The sequence below is a fragment of the Petromyzon marinus genome, chromosome 51, assembly GCF_048934315.1.
Source record: "Petromyzon marinus isolate PM22_M1 ecotype Great Lakes invasive population chromosome 51, UKy_Petmar_22M1.pri1.0, whole genome shotgun sequence".
Classification (NCBI taxonomy): domain Eukaryota; kingdom Metazoa; phylum Chordata; class Hyperoartia; order Petromyzontiformes; family Petromyzontidae; genus Petromyzon; species Petromyzon marinus.
The window spans coordinates 5,897,887-5,918,005 of record NC_133717.1 but is presented as its reverse complement, the minus strand read 5'-3'; the positions used below and the strand labels follow the sequence as shown (position 1 = coordinate 5,918,005).

At 44.9% G+C, this 20,119-nt stretch overlaps 1 long non-coding RNA gene across 1 annotated transcript; it reads right to left on the bottom strand.

Annotated features, from left to right (window-relative positions):
- Window positions 1-10,542: 10,542 nt before the first annotated feature.
- LOC142931251 (uncharacterized) lies at window positions 10,543-15,994 on the bottom strand. The gene is made up of 3 exons (XR_012947258.1): window positions 14,879-15,994; window positions 13,803-13,980; window positions 10,543-10,898 (listed from the first exon to the last, which is right to left on the bottom strand). It is a non-coding gene; the product is annotated as an uncharacterized LOC142931251 (long non-coding RNA).
- Between the last annotated feature and the right edge of the window lie 4,125 nt (window positions 15,995-20,119).

Sequence of the window (20,119 nt, the reverse complement as noted above, 5' to 3'; positions counted from 1 at the left end):
CTTAATTTTCCACAGTGAGCCCTGGTCACCAATCACGTGTAAAGTATTCGATTTGCATTCAGTTCTTTGCTGTTTCATTTTTGTACATAGGGGGAAAGATGGCAGCAAGATGGCAGCAATTTGGCAAATGGATCAAAGAAAATGGTAAAAATGAGATGGGAATAATGGGAAGCAGTAAAAACGAAATGATTAAAATGACATGAAAAAGTAAATTGATTCTTTAAATGAATCCCGGCTTCCACCAACAATTCAATGAGTTTGATGATTTATGACTATTTGTTATGATTTCGATTGCTGTAATCTTTATAGCTGTGGGTGGTCACACATAGTATACGAGCTATTCAACCCAAAATCAAATGATTCTTACACTACACGTGTGACTAAACGCATGCATTATGTGTGCTGAAATGCATTTAACCCATGCATAATTGCACACCTATTGGCCTAGCCCTCCAGTCCACTTCGGCTGTCTTTTCCAGCCATCCCAGGGGATTTCAATGGAACAACCAAGTAACCTCTTGGGGCCACTATGAAAGGCTACATGAGGATAATAATGATGCCCTCTCATTATCCAGGAGAGTCTTGCTCAGACTCAAGACTTGTTCACGAGGATCCTGTATTAGGATTGTTCGGCAAATTCCCTGAATGAGCATTGAGGTTGGAGGCAGAAGCTGCACTGTCCAGGGGAAAAACACGTACGCATTCAAGTCAAGTACGCTCAAAGCTCTGGACAGATGTATTAAACAATCTATTGATATGCTGTGATCTCCAGCTATAAACAGCTGATGTAACATTTACATCTCATAGCGGTCGGCCTATCACCTCCTGCCTCCCCGGCGCACTCACCCTATAGTTGTCGGGAAAGACAATTTTCCGTGACAGCGCCTTGAGGTTCAAGGCCACCATGTAGTTCACCACATAGAATGTTGCCATGTCTCCCTCAAAGTGGAACTGAGAAGAACACACATACAGACACAATATTGGAGAGAGGCACAGTGTTGTCATCAATGGTGTAGCGTGGTGGGCATGGTCCCATTGATGGACGAGATTTCTCATGCACAGCCCCTACCGTTTGGAATACCCTCCCACTCCACATCTGACAAATCGACACCATCACTTTGTTATTCAAATACAAGATCAAAGCCTTTTCATTAATCTGGGCATACAGTGATGAATAGAAAATCACAGTTTGGACATTTGACCAATAGTTTAAACACAGAATAGTTAAACCCAGGATGGATTGTAAGCAGTCCAGCTTGAACACATCGCTTAATCTCTCGCGCGCATACCTGCAACGGAGTGAAGGGCGTGCAGCAGCCCTGCTGCAGGAACTGCAGAAGCCCCTCCTTGCCGTACTTCCTCCCAAAAGGAATCTGGGGACACAAGAAGCAGTGGCCAGGAGTGAACAATAAGATATATTTCCTTTTATATAGCATCATTCATGCTAAAAGCATCCCACAACGGACATTAATAATTTTTCGGACCAAATCACACATACAGCCACTGCCAAAGCAAATGAAAACCCTACGAGCAAGCAAAATCAAGAATCAACAAACAAGTTAAGAAATGGCACCAAAACAAAAGGCACAAACAAGAAAAACGTTATCCCAACAAAGGAATTAGTCCATGAGGTCATATCCCAGACCCACAATCCCAAATTTCCAACCAAGCCAGCAAGACCCCAAGCAATTTGTAAGCCTGCACGTGTACGTGTGTCTGCGGGGAGTGCTGGCTCAGTGGTTTGCACACTGCCCTACAAACCCTGGCCACCCAAGTTCAAATCCCGCTCATGGCCAAATAAAGTGGTTGTTGGCCTCACTTAGGTCGACTCAGCTTTAAATGAGTACCTGGTGTCGTGTGTAAACATGAGCACTGAGGTAACAACCACACTATACCCTGAGGTGCTATGCTGGCCTTAAAAGGTGCCCACGAACAGCACCTGCTCCAACAGTTTGCGAAAGGCTTTCCGAAGGATTGTCCTTGTTACCCCCCTTTGGATCTGCCCCTGTATTATTACAATGCGTTTTTATTCAGGAGAGCTTCACTGAGTCTCAATACTCTTTTTGTGGAGGGTCCTTCCATGTTTTTTGCAGTGGGGGAGAGGGCAACATTGCTGTGTCATCCCAATTGTGTAATTTGAATTCATTTTTTTTTTATTCCGACCATCACGCCAGCATATGACATCACTGGATAATTAAGGTCCACTGTAAAGCAGATAGCACATAGTATGTTTACCAATAATACCACGGAGATAACCACCGACTGTGTCCACGTGTGTGCGGCCACTGCATTTACCGTGATCTGGTACCAAGTGGATGGTTCCTGGCTGACGTTGCGCGCCGGAGCACGGTACTCCGCCGGCTCGGCCCGCGTCGTCACAGGTGAGACAACGCTCAACCGCTGCCACCGATGGCCCTCAGGACCGGAGGTGGTGTGCGACGGCGCACCACTTGGACCCAGCCTGCTCCACACTCTGATTGGAACACAACGAGAGGGCGCGGCGGTGAACGAGGAGCCGAAGGCAGCCATGCGAGCTAAGCATGCGGTTCACTTAAACGGAGACCGTGTCAAGTTTGATTCATGTTAATGTTGGTAGTGAAGAGTCCTAAGCCACCGGCGAGGAGATTCATTGAACAGAATGTAACCCATACATCGGCGAGTGTAAACAATATCTTGTAAATTTGACGACCTCGTTGGGTGGTAGAGGGTTAACGTCAAGCATTGGCACCACGTGGCCGACACCAAAAACAAACGCGGATTCATTGTCCTGGCTATGCCAACCTACGCTTTAAGTTAGGCTGTGTCAAGGCTACACCCAGGGCTTTAACTTCTTTCTTACAAGTCGCTGGTAGACTACATCCCACCGACGTGTGGGATAGAGAAGAAACTCGTCAGTCAATAACACTGTGGCCTTAAAATAAGAAATGTATAATAGGCGACGTTTTGGGCAATGGCCCTACGAAGAAAGCTGTTGTGGCAAAGTATTGTCAGCGAGATATTAAAATATAAACATTGCACAATGACAAGCACTACATCTGGCTGTCTTTGGCTGCTAATGCTTACATACATTACCAGGTGATATCTTTTTTAAGCTGAGTCGACCTAGGAGAGACTCGGGACCGGTTCAATTATTGCTGGTCACTGATGTTAGCCATGGCTAGTAATAAACTCGGGTCAACCTGGTGTTGTTGTAGAGCAATGGGTCCCACTGCTCCACCACCCTGCACCCTGCTCGGCATGTACACATGCACACACACGCTCGTGTGCACTCGCAGCTCTACTCACGATGGCCGCTTGGAACTCGGCCCATCGTGGTTCTCATCCACCGGATGGGAGCGGCAGAGTGGGGAACGTGGGGAACGTTGTCGGCGTGGTCCACCTCTTCCTTGCTCCCCACCACCAATGCTGACAGTGCACATGCGGGACCCAATCGACTCCCCATCCACGGAGCATCGCACTCTCAGGGGGCTCCGGGACCTGTGTCGTGGGGCCGCAGGCTTGGTCGCTGTCCGCTTGTCAGGGTCTGCACACACAAGAGGGGGTGTGGGGGTGCGGGGCACAAGAGTCTCAGTTTGGAGGTAAGAATGCGTGAATCAGGGGCACCCCGGTGGCTCGATGTTAACTACCTCGCCAGTGATAGAGGATATCGTGGGTTTGATCCCAACCCTGATGCCTGCATATTTGAAGTTTGCACGTTCTCCCCGTGGCCACGTGAATTGTTCTCCGGGTCCTCCGATTTTTCCCTCCACATGTAGAATCAAATTGCGTTTCGATTATTTGGCTGTTATACATTACCACACGCCAATAAGCCAATTCTTTGAGCTATCATTTGTGGCCAGGTCGAAAAAGAGCTTTATTGCTCAGTGGGCTTCAGTTTAGAATTTACACGAAGGAATTCATGGTGGCGCAGAGACGCAATTAACTGTGTGTGGGGGGGGGGAGAGTGAGAGAAGGGCTCGTGAAGATGGAAGGCGGCAGGATTGCAGCTGGGCAGGAGGAGGCAGGGAATTGGCTGAGGACTGGAGGGGAGAGATTTGGCAGGAAAGGAGGAACCGTTTGGAAGGTTTGAGAAAGATAATATATCAAGGGGGGTGGTGCAGATGCGACCTCAGGTACGGGAACAGACGGCCTCGCCTCATATCTCTACTCCACATACTCTCCGAACTTTCCCGTCTCATCTCACTCTACTCCACACTCTCCTACCTCACCAAATTTCTATTCCATTCCACTCTCCTAACTCTCCCGTCTCTACTCCACACACTCTCCAAACTCTCCCATCTCATCTATCTCCTCCACACACTCTCTGAACTTTCCTGTTTCACCTCTCTACTCCACTCACCTCCAAAAACCACCGTCCGCATGCACAGATTGTGCTTGTGGTCCATCTCCATCGACCGCTGTCGCTTGGCAGCGCTCTCCTCCTCCTCCGGGTCATGACCTCCTCGCTTGCGGCGCCGACCCCCTGCGCAGCAGCACCCAGAGATGTACCACCACTGCGTCTCACTCTACCTATCACTTAGAGGTACCATCGCGTCTCCCTCTCTATCCATCACTCAGAGGTTCCACCACCGCCTCTTCCTATACCCATCAGTGAGAGGTACCACCACGTCTTCCTCTCCCCATCACTGAGAGGAGCCACCACCGCGTCTCCCTCTACCAATCACTGAGTGGTACCACCAAGTCTTCCTCTACCCATCACTGTGCCCCCCACACAGCTACCCCCCCCCCCCCCCCCGTTCTCTCGCTTGTGCTATGGGGCCGTCCATAAATGACGTCAAGCGATTTTGGACGATTTTAGACCCCCCCCCCTCGTCACAAAAAGTCAGACCTCCCCTCAAATATGATGTAACAAAACTCTGCCCCCCCCCCAAATTATATTTCCATTTTGAAAATAAAACATGCTTTAATCGCTTTAAACTATTGTCATTGTAGTGCGTATTTAATGTGGCGCTGCACTCAGATGTTATAGGAGAAAACACGTATACAAAACTGAGGCTTTGGAAAGCTTAAATTTAGCATAAAATTCACTTGAAAATATTCAACGTCTAACTAAAACTGCAGATGTTCAGAATATATTGAAATTATCTTATAATCATAAAATATAAAAAGTTATTATAACTATTAAAAAAATACTTTAAACTTTGTGGTATAACAAAGCAAAATGTAGAGTACAATTATAACAATCATATATTCATTCCACAGAATGAAAAACCCTGGTAGAATCATTAGAATCAAAATGTTTCATAACAATCATTAAAACAAATTCAAAATGTAAGCTTCTCCATTCTCCCATGGAAAAGCAAAATGCTCCTTCATGGAATAAATAAAAGGAGACATTAGTAAATTTAAATAATCAAATAGTTAATAATGAAAATTAATAAATAAAAAATTGTGTTATGACAATTCCATATTTATTTAAAGTGGCGCATTTTGATGTGACGTCACATTTCTCAAACCCACCCCACCCCCCCGTCACACATCATCATAGTTTCATAGTTTATTTATTTGGTATAGCCCTGTGAGCCATTCGGCTCTTGAATCGGGTGCAACCTCAACAAACAAAAAACATGAACAAGAAAACATCTTAAAGTGATTATGTGACTGTGCAAACAGAAAATCCAGGAAAAAAACTATTAAAATATTCCTGAAATAGCACCGTACACCAACGCTGTGTGCAAAAATCCCAGTGGGATGCAAGTCAAATAACAACAACAACCACAAGACAACTAAGATTAAGGCCATCAGTCTAACTCCGTACTACAATAAACAAAAACATGGCCAAAAACTAAAAAAACGTTTTCGAAATCACCAAAATAAAAGCCATAAATGCAATGTAACAGTGATCATAGGGACTGTGACCGAATTTTTAACAATAAACTACATAAATAAATTATAACACCAAAATCTAGAGCCATATTTTAGGCCACTGAATAGCAGTGGCAGCTAGGGGTGTACAACTCCTCTAGAGCAGTTTTGAGTGAAGATCTCATAGGTAGTGATTCAAGTTGAAGTTTATTGGCAATAGCATTCCAGACCCACATGCACATGTACAGTGCTGTCAATCCACTGCTCAATGAGGGGTGCCTCATGCCAGTTGGGTCCTGGGGCTTATCAGACCATACATCACCACTGTCTTCATTTCGGGTTGGTGAAGCTAGTGCGCAGAACTGATTCAGATACCACTCCCCACTGAGGTTAGCCACGGCTGGGAATAAAACTCAGGTCGACAGCTTGTTAGCAGTGTGCACCGGCTAAGCAGTGAACACCAGTCAACTGGACAAAGTTCACCTCGTGAGTATCATGCGTTATTCCGATCAGACACTTGCTACATAGTTTCATAATATTAGACAAGCAACTCCCATGACTGACAAGAGTGTAGTGGATTGACAACGAGCTAAATGAAAAACAGCTACTACTTAGGTTTTAGAAGTTGTTCTGTACAGCTCTCTGACATGTTTTGTGTTATACTGCATATTGTTTGGCATGTCTTGACGTTTCGCTCCACGTGCTTGGGATGTTCACATGGTAAAACCTGAAAACGCAGTGTAAAGCTATGAAATAGCCAACCTAGAGTTGATGAACGAATTAATATGCACGTGTGTAAGGGTGTCTCTGTGTCTGCACATGTGTACCTCCCTCCACAATTCTCCAGATAGTTCAGCAATTGGTGGGCCCAGCGTCGGGCCAAGCTAAGGCCTGAGGCTGTCTACACGCGCTGGGAGCAAGACATGGATCGTCACAAATGTCTGACCCCCCCCCACTAGGTGCTAGACGTCATTTATGGACGGCCCGTGTTTATTTTACACGAGTGATGAGTTAGCCGTGTGTGTGGTGTGTAATAAAGTTTATCGTGTACATATTTTACTGGACATGTTGAACAAGAGCTTCATAAAATAATAAATTGATAAAATAAAATAACAATAATATTCTCACGACGTTTCGGCCACAACACAAGCGGCCTTCATCAGGTGAAGGGACGAGACTGTCTGGAGCGCTGTCCTCCAGTCTCGTCCCTTCACCTGATGAAGGCCGCTTGTGTTGTGGCCGAAACGTCGTGAGAATATTATTGTGTTATTTTATTTTATCAATTTATTATTTTATTCTCATTCTACGTGACTTTACCGAAAGAACCAAAGAAAATGAATGCTTGCAGTCACGAAAGCTTTAAATCGAAATTTAAGAGCTTCATAGCTCATCGGATTTTTCCAGGCTAAAAAAACTGATTCTGATTTATTGGTGAGCGCTACGGCAGGTTGACCACACACACACAAACCTTGTGAGTTGGTCTTCATCGTAGCGCTGTTGATGTCCTTCATGAAGATGTACATCTTTATAAAGAAATAAATCCCTACAAGACGCGATGTAGAAGCAGATTGAGCTCCTCTTCGGAACCAGCGGCTTCTGTGGGGACGGTGGACTGCTGAGATTGACGTCACGTCCAACGTCTTCGCGTGACGTCACTACCGGTCACGTGGGAGGCGCGCGTCTGTCACATGACCACGAGCTGCCTGGCCGGGATATCCAGGCTGGTGGTCTCTAAACACGAACGCGTTCGTCAATCACTCTGCGGACTTAAATGGAAAATACATTACACATATAAGAGGCGAAGTTATCTTGCAGTAGCTCCTTATTTGATGAGTTATTTATTATTTATGTGGCATCACCAGGTAATATGTAGCGATATTTCTGGTGAACTCAGCCTCAAATGGGTGCCTAGTGCGGTGTCTAAACATCGCCATTGGGGAGACAAAGGCGGTCGGGCGTGGTGCTGGCCCCTTTGTACGTGCAGCCTTTTAATAGGTGCTCGCAAACAGCACTTGCCCCAAATGTAAAGGCTTTGTGTGTGTGGGGATCGGTAGTGTAGAAGGACAGGGAGAGATACAGAGTGTGTGAGAGAGGGACGGGGAGAGACACAGACAGTGACAGAGTGACAGAGAGAGACAGAGTGTGTGAAAGTGCGAGAGATGGACAGGGAGAGATGCAGAGAGAGTTAGTTTTAGAGAGACAGTAAGTGATGTAGCAGAGAGTGCGATTGACAGAATGCGTGTGTGGGAAAAAGAGAGGGACAGAGAGTGTGCAATGTGATGGAGAGTGTCTGTTGTTGAGACAGAGCGTGAGACGGAGTGAATCATTGAGAGAGAATGAGAGAGGGACAGAGAGTGTGTGTTTGCGTGAGAGGGAGTGACACAGACACAGAGAAAAAGCGTGTGTGAGAGTTTGTGAGAGAAACAAATATGGGGAGCGGTAGTGTAGCGGTTAACGCGCTGCGCTACCTGGCGACCCAAGTCCCGATTCCCGCTCACGGACAACACCAGTGACGATAATCTGAACCGGTCCAGGACTTGCCCTAGGGCGACTCAGCCTAAAACGAGTACCTGGTGGGCTGTAAACATCGCCACTAGGGAGACAAAGGCGGCCGGGCGTAGTGCTGGCCACCCACTCCCTCGTGTGGCGTGTCGGCCTTCATGGGTTCTCACTAACAGCACTTCTCCCATTAATCTGTTAAGGCTATACGGGGGATCTATGTTTGTTGTTGAGAGAAACATGAATAGTGGGGAGCGATGGGGTGCAATGGTTAGTCCGCAGCGCTATAAACCCAGCAACACGAGTTCGATTTCCGCTAACACCAGTGACGATTATCTGAACCGATCTTGGGCCTCCCCAAGGTCGACTCAGCCTCAAATGAGTACCTGGTGTGGTAAGCATCGCAACTGCGGAGACAAAGGCGGTTTGCCATGGTGCTGGCCATCCAACACCTTGTGAACTCTTCCGGCCTTCATAGGTGCACGCTACGAATAGATGATGCCTTACCATCAGCCCCACAAACACAAAGCACCTGCCTGGGTATTTTATTTCATAAAATGCTCCATACCTGGGTAGTGTGATTATGACTAGCTCCTGTTTTGGGAGCCCATGCCTCAATACGAATCACTCGAGCGGCAGTATATTTTCATTATCTGCATAACGCTGTGTGGAAGGAACTTGGTCTATCACTTCAAAGCTCTGGGTTTTCTCCACCACAGTTGTCACTTCTCTAAGCTTGCGAAATGTGGAGCCCTCGAATGGAACATCTGTGCCGGTTTTAAACATTCAGGCTAGCCTGCCTACAATCTATCCAGGGTTTAACCAGACGATTGTGTGAGCTCACAGATCCTTCAAAGATCTGGATGCATTCCCATCATCAGTGAGCCCCTCTGTCAAGCGAGGGCTGAGTTGTCTGGGTCATATATCCTGCATGCACATCTACGGCATGCCGAATCAGCTTCTGTTTGATTAGTTGGGTCTAAACAGGTGTGGCACAGGCTCGAAAAGAGATGGACTGATGTGGCACAAGACGATTTGGAACTGATTGGACTCGTTGATGACTTGTGCCAGCAGTGTCAAGATCGGCCCCTGCGGCGGAGGTTTTGATAGAAAGTCGTATAACTTTTTATAAGATCCCTAATCTCAAGATTTGACCAAAAGTCACCCAGGCACACACATGTTATACTTTACACATTTTAAATCTTTATTCACCAGATTACTATTAAGCATACATCGATTTCCAAATGCATTAGATAAATTACGGATTGCTGTGGCAAATAGCATGTCGCTTTGTGTGAATCAGTTTTTAAAAAGAAAGTTTAAATTTCATAAGAGCAGCTTTCAGTCTTTCACATTATGAAGGATCATTGCCATTTTCAAACCCCAACTAGTAAACCATCTTACCCAATAAAATATGCCATGATTTTTGGAATACCACAAAAACAGTTAAAATGTTTTTTTTTTATATTTCCATAAAGTATTTTCTTCATTACATTTCCCCATAGTTTCCTTATGCACACTATGACAATGGTTTTGATATCAGGCCATTTACACAGAGGCGTCTTAAGTAACTTTAATGTGACAAGCGAATTGCATCACAAACTTGTTTTTTTTGCAGCCTCCTTGTGCAAAACCACTCTTTTTTATGGAGTTATTAAACCAAAACTCACAAACTCATGGGCTGTGTTGACCAGGGAAGGTGAAGGTAAATCACCGATAACCTTGCCACGGACACACTCTTAGACAACCTCCATGAAGGACGTTCTCCCTGTGGAACGCATCATCTCGTCTGGATGCGCCGATCATTGCAGTGGTCCCCTAGAAGATCTATAGATCGCCTGAGTACCCCTACTGCTCAACAGCCATTGCAATTAATGTATGAGAGACGCGAGTTGATGGCACAGGTCAAAATATAACAAATAAATGCATCGTATATAGTTTAGACAGCAATTAATTTTGCTGTCATGTATAATCAGGTTGGGTCAAATATTTTAGACAGTCCATCAATTGTCCATTGTGTCAATGTTGACAGAATTAAGCAACATTGAAAAATATAAAGTTCTGTATTCATCTCCTGCCAATGCCAACAATCACCCTTCCACCTTGGTCCAGTGGTTTTAACATCATATGCATTTTTGCTCTGCCAGGCCCCATTACAGGTGTTGCAAAACCAAAATACCATGTAAACAACTATCAGAGTTGTCTGATTTGACCCAAAACCTTTGTTCATCTATTGACTTGCAAACCTTGTTACATTCTGGTGCAGTTAAAATATAGTATTCAGCGATATAAATGAACATTTTAACAACAATTTACAATGCGTTTATTTTTTACATATTGATTGCCTGCATCAATTATTTTGATTTACAGTTCCCATCATTAATATCCATGATCTATAGTATTATATCGGTGCAGGATGGTATAATAGACTACTGCATGTTCTGGTGAATCCAGTCCAAGAATTTGGTGACCCTGCTGTAAACACCTGGCTGGTAAGCCCGTGCACAGCCATAGCCCCAGCTGGTGATTCCAGAGAGGTACCAAAACCAGCGGCCGTTTGAGTCCTGGCAAACCAAGAGACCCCCAGAGTCTCCCTGCAACAGACACACACGACACCAATGTTAGAAGTTGACTGACGAACAAGGAGGCCTGATGGAGCGATGATTACAGTGATCCAGTATAAGCAATGGCATGTCATGATACCAAAGAGGGGATGTCAAAAGGCCCGATAATTAGGTTTAAATGTTCAATGCAAAGAGCAGTACAACTGAGGCCAGCTTGAAATGTTCAATGGGACTGGGATCCTGAAGGAGGACATTGTTGTTGAAGGTCGAGTTGATGTTGGCCCACCCACGCTCCTTCCAGTAAATTGGTACCAAAATGTGTTCATGAATTGATTGGAGAAGTTTGCTTTCCGAGTTCCCCCTGGTGGAACATAATTGAGCCCATAGTCGTCATGTGCTCCAGATGGTTTTTAGGCAAGAGAGTTGCATATTCTTGGTTCTTTCGGTAAAGTCACGTTGAAGGGAAACAAATAATAAAATATATAAAACAATACAATTCTCGCATATATTTTAGTTTCCCTTCAACGTGACTTCACCGAAAGAACCAAGAATATGAATCACTGCAGTCACGAAAGCTTTAAATCAAAATTGCATCTTGTTGGTTGTTATGGCAGCTCACTTGGCAGGTGTCCACCCCTCCTTCGAGGTACCCTGCACACAGCATCCTGTTGGTGATTAGAGATGGGCTATAGGCCTGCGGCCCTGGGGTGACGCACGTCTTGAAGATCTCTACTGAAGCCTCCTGAAGCTGGTCGGGTGTGCAGCCTGTTCAGGACAAGAATTCGTGTTGGAAACCGTGTTTCAGTTCCAGTTATTTATTTACTTTGGTATAGCCCTGTGAGCCATTCGGCTCTTGAATCGGGTGCAACCACAACAAACAAAAAAACAAAAACACGAACAAGAAAACATCTTAAAGTGAAGTACTATATTTCATCAAGACTTAGATTGTGGTACATTTAAATGTTAACAACATATCACCTGTATATCAGCTTAATGCCTATTTAAGATATTCCTCGAGCACCAGAGAGCTCTGCTACCCGACTGCCATCATTATTCCAAAGGATTTTTACAAAAAAATGTTTCCGAACAAAAATTTGAGCCTCCATTAAATTAAAGGAATTGTTCAGTAGAAGAGATGTGTATATTATATTTGTTTTTCATTATACAAACATTCCCCCGAAATAAAATAAATGTTCAACTATCGATTATGTTTAACTTGTGCCGTCGGAAAATAACATTGCACCGATTCATACATTAAAATCACGATACATGCCTTGAATCGTGGGCATAGCAATGGATTTTTTGATATTTGTATATGTTGTACATTAGAGGTGCTACATTTAACCCAATGTAAACAACTCAAGGGTTGTAATCCTGAGTTTAAACAGAAGGGAACTGCTTTCTATGAGAAGATCGATTTTATTAGAATGTTAATCGGGTCGTGTGGAGGCTCAAAACATGACAATACTGTGGTTGCTTTGTTCTTACACCATAGACACTGAGCTATGGATACTAAATAATATCTCAAACTATGCTCTATTTAGTGGTCAAAGTATCTTCTGAAATCACGTGTTTTCCCAGGTTTGGAATATTTCACCTATGGACTTACCACCTTCAAAATTTTTCCCCAACCAGAAATGAAGCATGATTTCCCTGGGTAGGGAAACTTCTGAAAGCGAGGTGGGAGGCAAAACTGGCTCTATGTAATCGATGAAGGAAACAAGTTCTGACAGCTCCATAAGAGCAATGTCATAGTCATGGCTGCTTCCGTTGTAGCGCTCGTGGATGAGGATTCTGTTGACGCTTCTGGCCACGACAGTTGAAGCGCTGAGATCGTTCTGAGAGTGCAGGCCCAGGTATACCGTCCAGGTGTTTGGGTTGTTACTAGGGGGGTAAATACACAGCCACCACAGTCAGCATAAAATAATATAGGGCATTATGTTTTTTTTTTTTTACCAAGGTAAGCCTCATTGAGTCTCAGGACTTTTTCAGGAGGGTCCTGCCAAGTTCTTTCGGTAGGGGTGATGACTGCTGCTCTGTATAATCTCAACTGAGTAATTGGTGTGGGTCAGTTTTACAAGTAAGCAAATTTGGACTGTGGCGCCGGCACGCATCACGATTGCAAGTGCACTTTGAAAAATCATACCTGAATGTGAAAAAAATCTGAGATGCTTCATCCCTATTCCACTTATATTCATAACTCTTTCTGCAATAAAATTCTACAAAAATATCTTCTAATGGTGTTGTGATTCATTGTGTGAGTGGGAGCAGCGGTGGTTCATTGGTTAGCACACTGCACTTACGAACCTGTTGACCCACGTTTTAATTCCCCAAGCTTGATTCCCAACCACAGATACAGTTATTCGTGACCAGTGTGGTGAGGTATGGCCGAACAACACCCCATGACCAACACGGTGTGCGAAGGCCTTCATCCCAAAAGCGGTCTGTTAAAGGGCTGCAAGTTGTGATTATCAAATTTGTCTGCTGTGTGTGTAACATTTAACACAATGCATCCTTTTAAAGTATGACAAATAAAAATAGGGTTTACCCTTTCTGGCAATAAAACAGGTGTTAAGATATTATTGGTGCTTTCTACGTGACTTTACCGAAAGAACCAAGAATATGAATCCCTGCAGTCACGAAAGCTTTAAATTAAAATTTAAGGTGTTAAGATGTTCAAACACGTTTAGCAAGGAATCAAGTTTGTATTAACCACACGTACTTGTGGTGAACATGCAAATAAACTTGCTCTGATAATAATATATGCATTGTCTTTGGCCTACACCAGAGACAGCCTTCTTTAGCACCTAGTTTCACCAGTGACAGACCAGAGAACGTCAAAAGGCGAACAGTACAAGGACAATGCACGTATCAGAGCATTTATAGCTCAGAGTAAAGTGTTCACAATACATGTGAAGCAACAGAAACGCTCACCTCTGGAAGCAATGAGCAGCACTCACAACCCAGCGGTCACTGAAGAGGGAGCCCCCACAGGTCAGTCTGTTGAAGTTGTGCAGGCTCTCTTGCCAGGGCCATTCTCAGAGCCTTGCTTCGTAGCCTCCCACGATCCGGCTGTTCACTCTGCGTTCTGCTACGGGGATCCAGCCACATTCTGAAAAACGACAAAACACAATTACTTCTATAATACAGTTTTTTTTGGGTTAGATCGCGTAAATATAGAAAAGTCTAGTCAAACCCGCCATCATTAGTACGAGTTGTCACGTAAACAGAACATGCCGATTCATCACTAGTACAGCACACCGGTGTGTTGGAGAGACAAGCCACAACATTTACAATCTGAGTACGACGTTTTGCTAGTAAATCTTGACTTAAAGTTTTCGTGACTGCAGGAATTCAAATTATTTGGGTCTTTAGGTAAAGTCACGTAGATGGTTATTTTCTTTGAACCATCTACGTGACTTTACCGAAAGACCCAAAGAATATGTTTTGCTAGTAATCACAACTAGCTTCATCAGGCGTCAGCCAGATTTGTGGAGAAGTCCACCTGTTTCGTTCCTTATATAGAGGCGTAGATGTGATGACAACACTTGTGCACTCTTCTTGTCCAAGGTGGGGGGGGAGGATTAATGAATCAACGTACATTATGCGTGCACATTATGCGAGCCCATTGATCTGGTACTTCCTGTCCATTGCTTGTACTAAAATAGCCGTACCAAAGACAGCCTTCTTTAGGGTCTAGTTTCACCAGTGTCAGACCAGAGAACGTCAATCATTGTTTTCCATCTTCATAGATTAATCTATCATTGTAATATTTAGCAACCATGGTCTATTACTTGCTAGATGAAGATGTCTCTAATACACAAGGATTTACGCTAGGCACTATATTTGGCAAAACAAAAGTAGTTCGTGAAATCACGTTTTGAACTTACAATTACTGTCATAAAATAATAATTTACCCATTTTTGTATTACTCACGGAATTTGTACAAGAAGCGCATGAACCAAAGGATGGTCAGTTCATAAACCGGTAAATTAAGAATTAATAAATACCTCTGCTGGCTGGTATTGGGTCAACTTTGTAGTACTCCAAACTGAAGCCATATTCTGAAACAGGAAATGAGAAAACATTTTACGTGAATATCGTGTACAGTACAAAACCTAACACAGTTATAACCGAGTCAGATGTCTTAGCAAGCAGCAACAACATCGCGTACAGTACAAAAACAGTTATAACCGAGTTTAACACGGAGGCTTTTGAGACCAATATCCATAAGAGGTTTTTTGGGTTAGATCGCGTAAATATATAAATGTGTCGTTAAAACCCTCCACCACCCAACACAGCCAACTAGTAAGGGTTGTCACGTAAACAGAACATGCCAATTCGTCACGAGTACAGCACACCGGTGTGTTGGAGAGACAAGCCACAACATTTACAATCTGAGTATGACGTTTCGCCAGTAATTACAACTAGCTTCATCAGGCGACAGCCAGATTTGTGGAGAAGTCTAAATGTTTCGTTCCTTATATAGAGGCGTAGATGTGGTGATTACACTTCTGCGCTCTTGCGCAAAGTGGGGGAGGGGGGGGGGAGAATTATGAGTCAACGTACATCATGCATGTGCATTATGAGAGCCCTTTCATCTTGTCCTTCCTGTCCATTCTGTGTATTAAAATAGCTGTACCAACGGTAATCCCTATTGAAATATGGTGCCCTTTATTGGCATGCATTTAAATAATGTATTATTTGATTATTCTCTTCCACGCAGCACTAAGGAGGTAGCTATCTGAACGGTTACAATTATTTATAATTCTTTCAATTTCGAAAGATTCTCCAATTAGTCTTGGCCAGTAGTAGCTGGTTTTGACCAGAAGTTCAACATTTTCAAAATCAAATTTTTATTTAAAGCTTTCGTGACTGCAGTAATTCATATTCTTAGCTCTTTCGGTAAAGTCACGTTGAAGGGAAACAATAAAATATATATAAAACAATAAAATTCTCACGACGTTTCGACCATAACACAAACGGTCATGATCAGGTGATGATCACCTGAGAGATCGTAAAAAGGCCATAAAAATAAATAAATAAAGCCCTCCGTTGCAAAGGGAGGTTAGCGACTATTTGAAAAATCTCCAGATTGCCAAAGTACAATTCACCTATTTGATGTAACACAGCCACCCGGGGTCACCAAAAGGGAAGGGGGAATTCCAGGCTTCAGGGACCCCCCCCCTCCGTCAGCCCGCTAAGTTGTGACGCCACGCGCACAAGCGAGTTTAAACAATTGTCCTCTTCTTTGCTATTAAAACAACGGTTAAAGTTCTGAACTCAACTACAAGGATAAGCTAACATTATCAATCCTCACACTCACTCCAATTTAAAACCAGGCCACAATTATAGAGTTGAAGCTTTCGTGACTGCAAGGATCCATACTCTTTGGTTCTATTCGGTAAAGTCACGTAGGTAAAAAATAAAATAACAAAAATCACGACATATTCTTAGCTCTTTCGGTAAAGTCACGTTGAAGGGAAACAATAAAATAATAATATATATAAAACAATAAAAATTCTTACGACGTTTCGACCATAACACAAGTGGCCTTCATCAGGTGAAGGGACCGTGCTGTCATGAGGGCAGCGTTAGAGTGAAAACAGCCAAGCCCAGGTCGCGTCCTTTAAGCTGTGTGGGAGGAAACAAAAACGCTTTGACACAGGAATTAGCATAAACATGAGCATGATGTACGTAGGAGGTACATGGACCATGATGGGCCAGGGGCGGGTGGGGACCATGACGGACCAGCAGCGGGGGGGTGGGGGGGGAGTAGAGTGAGTGAGTGGAGTGAGTGATTGGAGTGAGTGAGTGGAGTGAGTGAGTGAGTGGAGTGAGTGAGTAGAGTGAGTGAGTGAGTGGAGTGAGTGGAGTGAGTGAGTGAGTGGAGTGAGTGCAGTGAGTGAGTGGAGTGAGTGGAGAGAAATAAGCAGTTGTGATTGTTTGGGATACCACTACTTGAAAAAATATCTTGTACCATTGAAAATTAGTTTAATGTTTGGTTTGATTTAGAACATGTTTCAATGATTGTCTGTGTTTGTAAATCTGATTTACAAACACAAACACAATTTCAACCGAGAGGATGGTTTCAAATCTGATTTACAAACACAGACACAATTTCAACCGAGAGGATGGTTTCAAATCTGATTTACAAACACAGACACAATTTCAACCGAGAGGATGGTTTCAAATTAAGCAATCATTGAAACATGTTCTAAATCAAACCAAACATTAAACTAATTTCCAATGGTACAAGATATTTTTTCAAGTAGTGGTATCCCAAACAATCACAACTGCTTATTTCTCTCCACTCACTCACTCCACTCACTCACTGCACTCACTCACTCACTCCACTCACTCACTCAATCCACTCACTCACTCCACTCATTCATTCCACTCACTCACTCCACTCACTCACTCCACTCACTCCACTCACTCACTCACTCAATCCACTCACTCACTCCATTCACTCATTCCACTCACTCACTCCACTCACTCACTCCACTCACTCACTCCACTCACTCACTGCACTCACTCCACTCACTCCACTCACTCCACTCACTCACTCTACTCACTCACTCCACTCACTCACTCCACTCACTCACTCACTCCACTCACTCACTCCACTCACTCACTCACTCCACTCACTCACTCACTCCACTCACTCACTCCACTCACTCACTCACTCCACTCACTCACTCCACTCATTCCACTCACTCCACTCATTCCACTCACTCCACTCACTTACTCCACTCACTCCACTCACTCACTCACTCCACTCACTCACTCACTCCACTCACTCACTCACTCCACTCATTCCACTCACTCCACTCACTTACTCCACTCACTCCATTCACTCACTCACTCCACTCACTCACTCACTCCACTCACTCACTCCACTCACTCACTCCACTCACTCATTCCACTCACTCCACTCACTCACTCCACTCACTCACTCTACTCACTCACTCCACTCACTCACTCACTCCACTCACTCACTCACTCCACTCACTCACTCACTCCACTCACTCACTCACTCCACTCACTCCACTCACTCACTCACTCCACACACTCACTCTACCCCCCCCACCCCCCCGCTGCTGGTCCGTCATGGTCCCCACCCGCGCCTGGTCCATCATGGTCCATACACCTCCTACCTACATCATATTCGTTTTTATGCTAGTTCCTTTGTCAAAGCGTTTTTACTTCCTCCCACACAGCTTAAAGGACGCGACCTGGGCTTGGCTGTTTTCACTCCAACGCTGCCCTCATGACAGCACGGTCCCTTCACCTGGTGAAGGCCACTTGTGTTGTGGCCGAAACGTCGTGATTTTTGTTATTTGATTTTTAACCTACGTGACTTTACCGAATAGAACAAAAAAAAAACCAGGCCACAATCTACATCAGTGAATCATTACCCATTTATTAATTCGATACTAAATGACCGAAGCCTCAAGAATAGTTCTGGCAGTCAGAGTTATTTCTAAGTCAAAACGAATTCTCTAACCTCAGGACATCAGGAATAAATTAAAAGAAATAACTCATACATAATAGCCCGGACCCTCGGATACAGGCGAGGAGCAAAAGTTAATACAATGTTAAATCACAAATCTTGGGAACAGAAACAGATAATAACGATGCAATGTGACATCAAGGGTTATCGAGATGGAATCAGGCGGAATGGGACGGGATTACACAGCCAAGATAGACTGTGGTCCATAGGAAGGAGCCTCCCGGCCGCCTTTGTCTTCCCACAGCACGGGAGAGCAGGAATTTAACACCAGAGCGAGGGAAATTTATTATCGCGGGGGCCATCTGTACAAACTGTGCTGGACTTAATGATACACACACGGACTACACCCCCCACCCCCACAACGCAGAGTGGGCATCTGTTTTTTTTCTCTCTCGCAAGAGACGCGGAGAGAGGAGAGAGAATTTCAGATTTAAACTCGGCAAGGGACAACGGCAGATCGGAAGAGGACATCAAGCCAGCTCCGAGGCATGGCTTCGAGACATTAGCAATGGGTGCTGTCCCCCGCAGAGTAGAGGGGCGAGGTGATTTTAGGTGCTGAGTTCGGCATGGACCGATAGAGTATCGCTGAAAGTTATTCTACATTCATCCTGATGTTTTGAGTCGCTTGCAGAATCGAGGATTGCGATAAGCTGTATTGTACTAAGCTATCAGAGTTGCGTAAGAGGTGTGCAAACACAATTTTCAAGTTTTGAGAGTGAGCGACAATAGCTCTCGACAGTTCAACAAGGCACAGCTCGGCGAGCACCAGAAGAGGGCGGCGAGCGGCCGGCTCCAAGGGGCCCCGCGATCAACTGAGGATGGCGAGGCTCGCCGAGTAGCGATGTATCAACGAGCGTGAGTTCAGAGCTGAAAGACGAAGTATCGCTCAAAGTGCCAGCGAACCAGCGGCGAGCGTGATCGTGCGCATCTCCACGGAGAGAGCGCGTGCGGCGCAGCTCATCATCCAGCGGCGGAAAGAGCCCGACCAGCCGCCCGTGAGCAAAAGAGTCAGCGACCAGCGGATCAGCTCAGCATCGGCCAGCGGAAGAAGACGGCGACCAACCTGAAGACCAGCCAACCAACGACGCAGAAGAAGACTCTACAACTCGCCCAGAATGGCGAGACTCGCTGTTTAGCGACATGCTACGCCGTGCGAATGCAGCACCATCAGAAGAAGTATCGCTCGAAAAGCATTCCGCTCTGAATCTTGACACTCAAAGGTCACTGCAGTGATAGCTAAGCTGACGAGAATCCCAGCATCAGCCACCAGAGGGCGGTCATCGCCAGAGAGAGCGCCACCAAGCGACGCCAACGGCGAGCACCTTCGCCAACAGCAACAGACGCGCTGCGGGCGCCATCTGCCGACGGATCATCGCGCCTACAGCGCACCGTGTCAACTCGTCCACCTTCTGCGGGGCCGAACTCTGGCCGACCGCGTGAAAGAAGAAAACCCCGCTGTTCGTATGATATGCACTCTGCCCCACACTGCCACCACACCACCTGGCGTCTTCTTGACGCAAAGAATGTATTCCAAACACTGGTCCACTCAACCCAATTCCTATCACTCAAGACACACACGAACCATTAAGAAGCCTAATTGTCAAGTACGTGAACCATAAGTGGCCGCGAAGGCGTCGCGGCTCACCGAGTGATGAGAGTACGTCGTTTTAAGTACATACATTTTTTTTGTAATTTGTACTTCCAATCGCATAAATTACCAATAGATTCATCAATA